This window comes from Zootoca vivipara, chromosome Z2 (assembly GCF_965207765.1).
Source record: "Zootoca vivipara chromosome Z2, rZooViv2.hap1.1, whole genome shotgun sequence".
Taxonomy (NCBI): domain Eukaryota; kingdom Metazoa; phylum Chordata; class Lepidosauria; order Squamata; family Lacertidae; genus Zootoca; species Zootoca vivipara.
Genome location: NC_142585.1, coordinates 13,174,712 through 13,184,390, shown reverse-complemented (window position 1 = coordinate 13,184,390; position 9,679 = coordinate 13,174,712). Strand labels below are relative to the sequence as shown.

Sequence of the window (9,679 nt, the reverse complement as noted above, 5' to 3'; positions counted from 1 at the left end):
GTGCAGCCAGTAGGACTTTTTTTAAAAGTGTCCTTGGTGCCAATGGAAGCTTTCCTAAAGCCTAATTGCCCTTCATAGGGAGTTTTATTGGGGGGAAGCAGAGGTAAGTAGGGTAAGTTCAACTTCCCTCTCTTCATGTACTGTGACCACCTCCCCATATTCAAACCCCACCCCCATGCAGCAATAACTCTTTTTAAAAACATCCAGTATTGTCAATGGAGGCTTTTTAAAAGGCTAATTGCCATGCAGAGGGGTTGCAGCATACAAAGAAGAGAGAGATAACCTATTGATTTATTCCAGCCTCAGAACTATGTAATAAAACTGTATAGCAACTCCTATGCTTAACCCTAACTGGTGTTTATGGTGGGTTTCTTTTCTTGCTTGGTCAAGAGTCAAGTAATCTACTACTTCTCTGTTGAAAGGAAACCAGGAATAACCACTGACTTGAGAAATTATCACCAGCTTTTAAAATGCAAATATCTCTGTGCAATCTTACCATAAGTAGTACGGATGAGCATCATCCCCAGCCATTCTTCACCTTATTTCTGTTCCTCATTGTGAATGAGATAATCTTGTGTAAAACTCTGAAGGTGTACCAAAGTTGCCTCATAGACTCTCAGTTGGGAAAATAAGCGAAGCAGATGGTTCCCTGTGTCATGCTTCATAAAGCAGGTAAAGAGTGCACTGATCTCTTAACACTTTCCCCAGCTGACAACCTCATTACTGAAAATGGTTTTCTTACAGACTAGTTCAGCAACACCATGAGTTCTCCATAGCAGAGATGGCCGTTGGTCAACACACCAACGCATACACAAACTGGTCACATCCAGGCTAGATTACTGTCATGCTCTCTCTCTGAAGCTGCCTTCAAAGACTGCTTGGAAACTTCAAATAGTACAAAATGCAGCCACCAGAATGTTAGTAGGGAATAAGGATTTGCTAATATTACACCCAAATGGTGATGTTGATGATCATGATGCATTTCCCATAAGTCTGAACTTGTTTGCATACAAGTTTTAAATCAATACAAATGAACCCCCAATTTCCCATCTCCATCCCCCAGAACCTAGGAAAATATGTCAAAACATATATACTGGATTTCTGTTTAAAACCCTCTGAAATGGTTTATTGGCCTTTAAAGCATAGATCAGGAACCTGTGGGTCTCCATGCTGATTTGGAGATCCAAGTTCTGATCAGCCCCAGTCAGCATGCTCAGTGATCAGGAATGATGGGAGTTCTGAAAGGCCTCCTGTCTGAAAGGCCACAGACTCTCTACCCATGCAAGAGGTTCCCCATCCACAAACATACAAACCTTTCCATGCACCTGATCCTTATCTCTGGTCCACCACTAAGAAAAAACAGATTAGCAGATACTAGGGGCAAAGACTTTTCAGTGGCAACTCCCTACGTCTTTGACACTTCCTTTGCTCAGAACTGATAGCTTTGCGCTCCTCTCTTGTGGCTTTCAAATAGATCCGTAAAACATTTTTCTTCTTTTATCATTTCATCAAGTCTATCACTGACTTTATTATTGGCTCACTTTACTTCTATCTGATGCCAAGGTATGGATAGTTTTGATATTCCTTGTATAAATATTTTATACAAATTTATTATTTTGTTAGTTGCCTTGTGAGGGTTTGGCCCTAAAAGGTTGTGTGTGTGTGTGTGTGTTTTAAATGAGATTTGTGGGCTTGAGCCAACCCCCAAAGCAAATTTAAAGGTAAAGGGTAAAGGTAAACGGGCCCCTGACCATCAGGTCCAGTCGTGTCCGACTCTGGGGTTGTGGCGCTCATCTCGCTCTATAGGCCGAGGGAGCCAGCGTTTGTCCACAGACAGCTTCCGGGTCATGTGGCCAGCATGACAAAGCTGCTTCTGGTGAACCAGAGCAGAGGACCCAAAAAGGGTGAAATATTTGTTTCCAACCGCAGACCACTGCTTGGAGAATAAAGTGGCTCCATAGCATACGAATGTGGGAAAGTTCTGCTCCCCAGCTTGCATTTGCTTCTTCCTAAAGATCATCAATAATGTGGTGACCTAACTGGTATACTTGAAGTTACCCACTCAGGGCCCTCATTGCAGGCAGATTTCCAGCAGCCGTCCCTGGGTGGGCTCGAACCCCAACCTTCTGGTTAACAGCCAGATGCGCTAACCAATTGCGCCACAGAGACGGGTGGTGGTGTGGTCTAAACCAGTGGTCCTAAACCCCGGGCCACGGACCGGTACCGGGCCGTGGATCAATTGGTACCAGGCCGCCAAGGAACATTTAAATACAATTAAATTAAAATTATTAAATCAAAACAATCTAAATAAAATATAAACAATCAACGTCCCCCCTCAGCAGGCCGCGGTAAAATGGTCAAACGTTGACTGGTCCGCAGCGATAAAAAGGTTGGGAAGCACTGGTCTAAACCACTGAGCCTCTTGGGCTTGCCGATCAGAAGTTTGGGAGTTTGAATCAATGCGGCAGGGTGAGCTCCCGTTGCTCGGTCCCAGCTCCTGCCAACCTAGCAGTTTGAAAGCACGCCTGTGCAAATAGATATGGTAAATAGGTACCACTGCAGCAGGAAGGTAAACAGTGTTTTCGTGCGCTCTGGTTTCTGTCACGGTGTTCCATTGCACCAGACGCGGTTTAGTCCTGCTGGCCACAGGACCCGAAAAGCTGTCTGTGGACAAACACCACCTCCCTCGGCCTGAAAGCAAGATGAGAGCCACAACCCCAGAGTCACCTCTAACTGGACTTAACCATCCAGGGTTAAGCCTCTCCCAGTATGCCCCGCGGAGGACCTTAAGGTCCATAAATAGCTCACTTTACTTCTATCTATCTACCTTAGAGATCCCAGGCCCAAAGGAAGTCAGATTAGCCTCAACTAAAGCCAGGGCCTCCTTTTCAACATTGTCTCCGGCCTGGTGATGCTCTGTCTCATGAGACCAGGGCTCCCCAGGATTTGATTTCTTTCCGCAGGGCCTGTAAGATAGAGATGTTCCATCTGGCCATTGGCCTGGAATCAACTTGACCCCCTCCCCCTTTTTCCTTTTTCTAATGAGGCTACATTTTAATTTTAATGTTGTATTTAATCTTGTTTTTAAGCTGTATTTTAATTAATTGTTTTATATTCGGTGTTAGCCACCCCTGAGCCCGGTCTTGGCTGGGGAGAGCGGGGTATAAATAATAATAATTATTATTATTGTTGTTGTTGTTGTTGCCTTACTTAAAGTTACATCCACAAAGATATCTTTGTGCAGTTCTGTGCCAAATTTGTAGTGATTTCCCACTATGCTACTCAAGATTCCTAGACACATAATGCTTCCTAATTGGGGGAACGGTCTCCCATATTGTATTCCTCATCTATTCTATGTATATTACATGAGAAAGAACAGGGCAGTGGAATGAGTTCATGGGGAACTTTATCGATGGCAATTAGTCATGTTTGTGTTTGTGTCTCGGTCAGGTCTGAGCAGGAGGAGCACATATTTAAGCAAGGACGTCAGGACCAACTGGGGAGCTGCCAAACAGGAGCTGACTTTATAAGGCTCAGCAAGGGAGCCAATCTCACAAAGTTGTTGTTGCACCAGCAACAGCCGAGCAGATGCTTAAGTGCTATGCTCTTCTTATATTTATGTAAGAGAATATAATTGTGATTGCATTATAAAAAGGGGAACAATCTCCAATACCTCATTTTGGGGTGAAGGGGGAAGGAAGTGTATGCATGTATATGGGGAGATATATTCTCTCGTGCAGAATCTTAAAAGAGCATTGCCATGAGCATGGGAGATGAAATGCATACATTTGTCAAGATAAAAAATTGAAGCCGCAGTAATATGTACCAATTCTTGGTACATAATGATTCCAGAGCCAAATACTTAAGACCAGCTGTCCCATAATCTTTATTACATATGTCATTGAATTTCAAATTTATAAAGCTTTTATATCAATTCCCTAGAGCAGTATCACCTTCTGAAGTCTTTTGTCATATTTGCATGTGTGGATTTTGCTAGATTACTCTAGAGTTTGACAAGTGTATGTATGTGTCATGCATTTCTGTGATTATAACCACATCTCCAAGTTTTTTTTGCATAACAAATGATGCTATAAGGCAAACATCTTTCAAAGCTTTAGTGGGGATAAAAATGCATATTTCAGAAACAGGGCATTTGTTTCCTCCAGGGAAGAAAATAATTCTAAATGGCACAATGTCAAAGCAGAAGCTATGGCAGGGTCCAATTTCGAGACCACATACTTAAATTTAACACAGCAATTTCTTTTTTATATAGCTTTTTGCAACATTATTTTCAACTGGTTCTACAACTAGCTTTTAATTAGTTGTCATTCAGGTTTATTTTAGAAATGCTTTATTTAGTTTAAAGTTCTCCATGCGTAGTTTTCTGTTCACTTATAAAACTTATGTTCTTATTAGTGGTGATTGGTGTCCATTAGGACTAGTGAAACTGCCTGCAGGGAGCTCAAGAGTAGCCAATAACAGGCTGAGCCAACTAATTCTGTTTTCCCCCCGCATCCCCTTTTCTACTGAGTTCTACACACAGTCAACCCTATGGAGTGGCTGGAGTACTGTGTCAGGTTCTGGGCACCACAGCTGGAACGGGTGCAAAGGGCAAGCAAGATGAACAAGGGTCTGGAAACCAAGCCTAATGAGCAATGGTTGAAGGAATTGGGTATGTTTAGCCTGGAGAAGAGAAGACCAAGAGGTGATATGATATCCACTTTCAAATATCTAAAGAGCTGTTATATGGAGAATGGAGCACGCTTGTTTTCTGCTGCTCTAGAGGGTAGCACCCAGACCAATAGATTCAAATTACAAGAAAGGAGATTCTGACTAAATGTTAAGAAGAGCTTTCTGATGGTAAAAGTTGTAGACATGGAATGCAGTATCACACTATTTTGCACCCTAGGCAAGGCTAACTACTTGCATGCACACACACACACGTGCACACACACAATATTTGCTAACTTCAATTTATGAAACCAGATTTCCTGTAGAAAAAATGAAAAGCACAAAACTTGAAACTGCTACATTTATTTTGAATTGCAAGAATAAGTTATAAAATAATCTTATATTATCTTTCTCAAATAACAAAAGAAAATATTTTAGCACACAAATCATTTTGAATGATTTTGTGAATTGTGATGGTTACTTTTTATCAGCCATAGCTCACTATAAAAGCGAATACATTTTCTAAATAAGATTAAGATGTGACTGTAAAATTTAAATTTCAGTGCATTTTCCTTTTTTTATGGAGAGAGAGAGAGAGACTGTAGAGTTGATTGGAGGTTGTGTAATAACCTCCAATCAACTCTGTGGTCTATTTCATAGATATGTAAATAATCTAATTATGAATTACTTCAAAAATGATAAAAATCCTTCAAAATATAAAAGTAAAATATCATCAGAAATGTATAACAAAATTAATCTTTATAAAACTATGCCCCAAGTTGGCATAATGATAGCGCTGGCCCTAAACAGACTCCCTAAGGAGGTGGTGGGTTCTCTCAGTCAGTTCCTCCCTGTTGGTGAGGACCAGGTCCAAGAGAGATAACCCCCCTTGTTGCTTTTTCCATTATCAGTGAGGCAATGGAGGAATTTGTTGGACTTTACATTCTTGGCAGAGTTTGAGTTTCAACAGATATTGGGGTAGCTGAAGTAGTTCATGACTACTTTCTCTCTCTTTTGAGTGTTTGATAATAGGCTCTATGAAAGCATCATCCAAATCTTCAGTCACAGCTTAGCACCCACAGTAAATTAACTTTTGTTTCCCTCTCCTACAATTCTTGCCCACATGCTCTCAATCTGCCTTCCATGCTCCAGGTGTACACATCCTTTACATATAATGCTGCTACTCCTTCCTTCCTTTCTTTTGAACAGGCTATACACTCCAATTTCTACATCCGGGTCATGAGTCTCATCCTGTCCCACCACATTTCAGTAGTTTCAGTAGTAAGAGTTCAGGTTCTGCTAGCTTGTTTCCCATACAATGTGCATTTGTGTAGAGACAACTGAAACCATGACTCATTCCCCCACACACTGCTGCCTCTGTCCCCCTCCGTAGGGAGTCACCTGCCACCAGCATACATCTCTTCCTTTCCTGGGGGGGGGGGGTGGAAGAGTACCTTTCACTACCACCTTGGTGTGTTCTGAGATCTACAACTGCTCTCCTGGTTGAGAATCAGTGTCCTGCTTTTTTGTGTTACATACCACCAGGGGGATGTCTCCTGCATTGCGCGATCTTCCTCCCCCCTAGGGGCACCCCAACTTCATCTCTTCCAAAACAGCCCACTCTGGTACATCAAAGCTTCTGGCCACAAGTTAAATCCCGGAGTTGTTAATATAGTCCAAGAACTATTCTCCCTCTGGCCCCAGAGAGAGATTCTAATAAGCAACTTGCTTCCTCAATATGCTGGCAGCTGTATGTTTGTTGTAAATTTTCCTCTGCAGCTGTGGAGATCAGAAGCCTATCTGTCTGTTTTTAACACACAAGAGCTGGAATTTCCAGGAAGCCAGAATTCTTACTGTGGTTAATAATTGACACTACATGGTAAAAATAATGAGCCTATTAAATAACTTGTAGCTCTGCACTGAACATTATCTGCTTTTTAAATTGGTTGTGATGCTGACAGCTGCTTTTAGTTGGCCAAATAAAAACATGTCTCCCTTGTAGAGATTTGAGTCAACTAAACTTAAATGCTGCTGCCAGTATTTCTAAGGAAAAGCAAATATCATGGTTTCACTTAGCTTCTAGTTTGGTTTGAACTTTTTGTCAAGTTATGGCTGTTTAAGTCTGCACTTGATTTTACCGTACTACAATTTATTTATTTTTAACCATATTGGAATTCTTTTCTAGGGATGAAAAGGTGGCATATAAATAATTTTATTAGAAAATGAAGTCTACGGGCAGTCTATGTGTCATGGTTCCAAAGAACTAGCGTATACACATGCTTATTGTGAACATTCAGATTAACTCTGAAATAAAACACACCGCTGCTTATCCACAACCAGCTAGTTAGGCTGTAAGTTCCATGGGAACAGAGACGTGTCTATAGCAATAGCCTAATAAGCAATGTTGGGATGCAGCACTGACCTGTTGAGAATGCCTAAATTTGCTGGCTTCAGTGCATTAAGGGTAATTGGCAAGCACAACCAACCCGGTGAATACATAGCAAAGCCATTAGGCCCAAGTTACGGACATGCTAAGCATATAAGAAATAATGAAATCATTCCTATTAAGATGTTGAGTGGTTAGACAAATCTGGCAGAGGACAAAAAGTGCTAGGTAACCTTTGATATGAATGATAAATAAATTAAAAAATTAATCAGCAGCAGGAAAAGGACCAGTCTGCTCAGCAGCTCCTATTTTCTGAAACTGGGAAGGAAGGAAGGAAGGGAGGGAGGGAGGGAGGGAGGGAGGGGGAAAGAAAGACTTAAGAAATTGGCATTTTGTAGAGTGGGCTTCTTCCAACTTTCTGAAAACTGTAGAGCTTCACAGTATGTTGTGTCCCCTCTAGGGAAACAAGGAATGTTGCATTTGTCTTACATCCCACATAATGGTCTGCCCCCCCTCCACTGAAAGCTGCAGGTGTAAATATGTGTAAAAATAAACCATATTTCTTAAAGACACAACCCTTGGTGAGCACTTGGAACCCCCCTGGAATCTGGCTACCACTGGGCAAGAATATATTAGGTGACAGCCAAAAACTTTTTTCTTCTCCCTGTAAAGCTAAAGGACCCCTGGCAGTTAAGTCCAGTCACAAACTGGGGTTGTGGCGCTCATCTTGCTTTACAAGCCAAGGGAGCTGGCCTTTGTCCGCAGACAGTTTTTCAGGGTCATCTTGCCAGAATGACTAAGCCACTTCTGGCGCAATGGAACACTGAAACCAGAGCAGCACATGAAAACACTGTTTACCTTCCCGCCAGAGTGGTACCTATTTATCTACTTGCACTTTGATGTCCTGCTAGGTTTGCAGGAGCAGGGACCGAGCAACGGGAGCTCACCCCGTCGTGGGAATTTGAACCGGCAACCTTCTGATCGGCAAGCCCAAGAGGCTCAGTGGTTTAGACCACAGCGCCACCCACGTCCCTCTTCTCCTAGACCTTTGGCTAATTAAACCATCTATGGCCTGGTTTTCTCAGTAGTGATGTATGGAAGTGAGAGCTGTACCATAAAGAAGGCAGATCGCCGAAGAAATGATGCTTTTGAAATATGGTGCTGGAGGAGACTCTTGAGAGTCCCATGGACTGCAAGATCAAACCTATCCATTCTGAAGGAAATCAGCCCCGAGTGCTCACTGGAAGGACAGATCCTGAAGCTGAGGCTTCAATACTTTGGCCACCTCATGAGAAGAGAAGACTCCCTGGAAAAGACCCTGATGTTGGGAAAGATTGAGGGCACAAGGAGAAGGGGACGACAGAAGACGAGATGTTTGGACACAGTGTTCTCGAAGCTACAAACATGAGTTTGACCAAACTGCAGGAGGCAGTGGATGACAGGAGTGCCTGGTGTGCTCTGGTCCATGGGCCACGAAGAGTCGGACACGACTAAACAACTAAACAATGGCCTTTCAAACAGGCAGGGAGGATTGTTTTAGTTTATTATAATAATGCATATAATTTGTCTTTATATTGTAAACCACCTTGTGATCTTTGGATGAAAGTCAGCATAGAAAATAATAATAATAATAATAATAATAATAATAATAATAATAATAATAATAGTGATCCTGCAGCCTATTTTTAAAGGACCGGTACAAATACCACAGTACACACACACACACACACCATTTTCACTCATTGAAACATGCACCAATGTCGTCGTCCTCTGATTTTTCTCCTTCTTAAGCTATGGCAGTTCAAAAACCTAACAAAAACAGTGAATGCTACATTAATTTCAAAACATTAAACCAAGCAGGCAAAACTCTTTATGCTGTTTTTTTCTCCCTCTGTGTTCATTTAATGGAGCTTTTTAGCTGCATCGGTGCATTATTGCTTAGGCTCTTTTTTTTAAGTACTTAGAATGTGTTATTGCTTTAATGCACTTCATGGGACATTGCATAACACATACTTAAATTATTTTACTAATGTTAAGCAAGTGTTCCTGCATTATTAAATGTGAAGTGATATGTAAATTTGGATAAACATGATTTCAGAACATGTTCCTCAGGTGCCCGTTTGCACATTAAATAGCAATAAAGCAGAATATTATAGAAGCCCTGTGATGCTAACATCAGAGTGTCAATATTATGGCACCCTGTGACATTAACATCATATATACACACACATACACATGCACACACTTTTGAAAGAAGCTCAAACTCATAACTCATGTTAGACTTAAACATTTTCTTCATTTCCTGCCTCTAGTGAGATGCCGATTGAGACCTGTTAAGACCCTCAACCTACCTAAAGCTGCTAGCAATCTCATAAAAGCAATATATGGCTCATAAAGGTTCAGAAACTGGTACAATAGAATGATGAAGAATTTGTTTAGTCTCGTTAAAAAAAAATCAACTACTGTAAAATGTGTCTATGAAGCTAAAGTCACTGCCACAGATAATTGTGATTATCGTTTGTATCCAACAAAGTCATCCCATTGATTCAAGGACTTCTGCTTGTACACTGGAAACCCCACCCCCACCCCCGACACACACACAGAAACAAACAAACACACTCA

At 41.6% G+C, this 9,679-nt stretch overlaps 1 non-coding gene across 1 annotated transcript; it reads right to left on the bottom strand.

Annotated features, from left to right (window-relative positions):
- Positions 1–2,096: 2,096 nt before the first annotated feature.
- On the bottom strand, positions 2,097–2,169 carry TRNAN-GUU (transfer RNA asparagine (anticodon GUU)). Its single transcript has one exon. It is a non-coding gene; the product is annotated as a tRNA-Asn (tRNA).
- Positions 2,170–9,679: the final 7,510 nt, after the last annotated feature.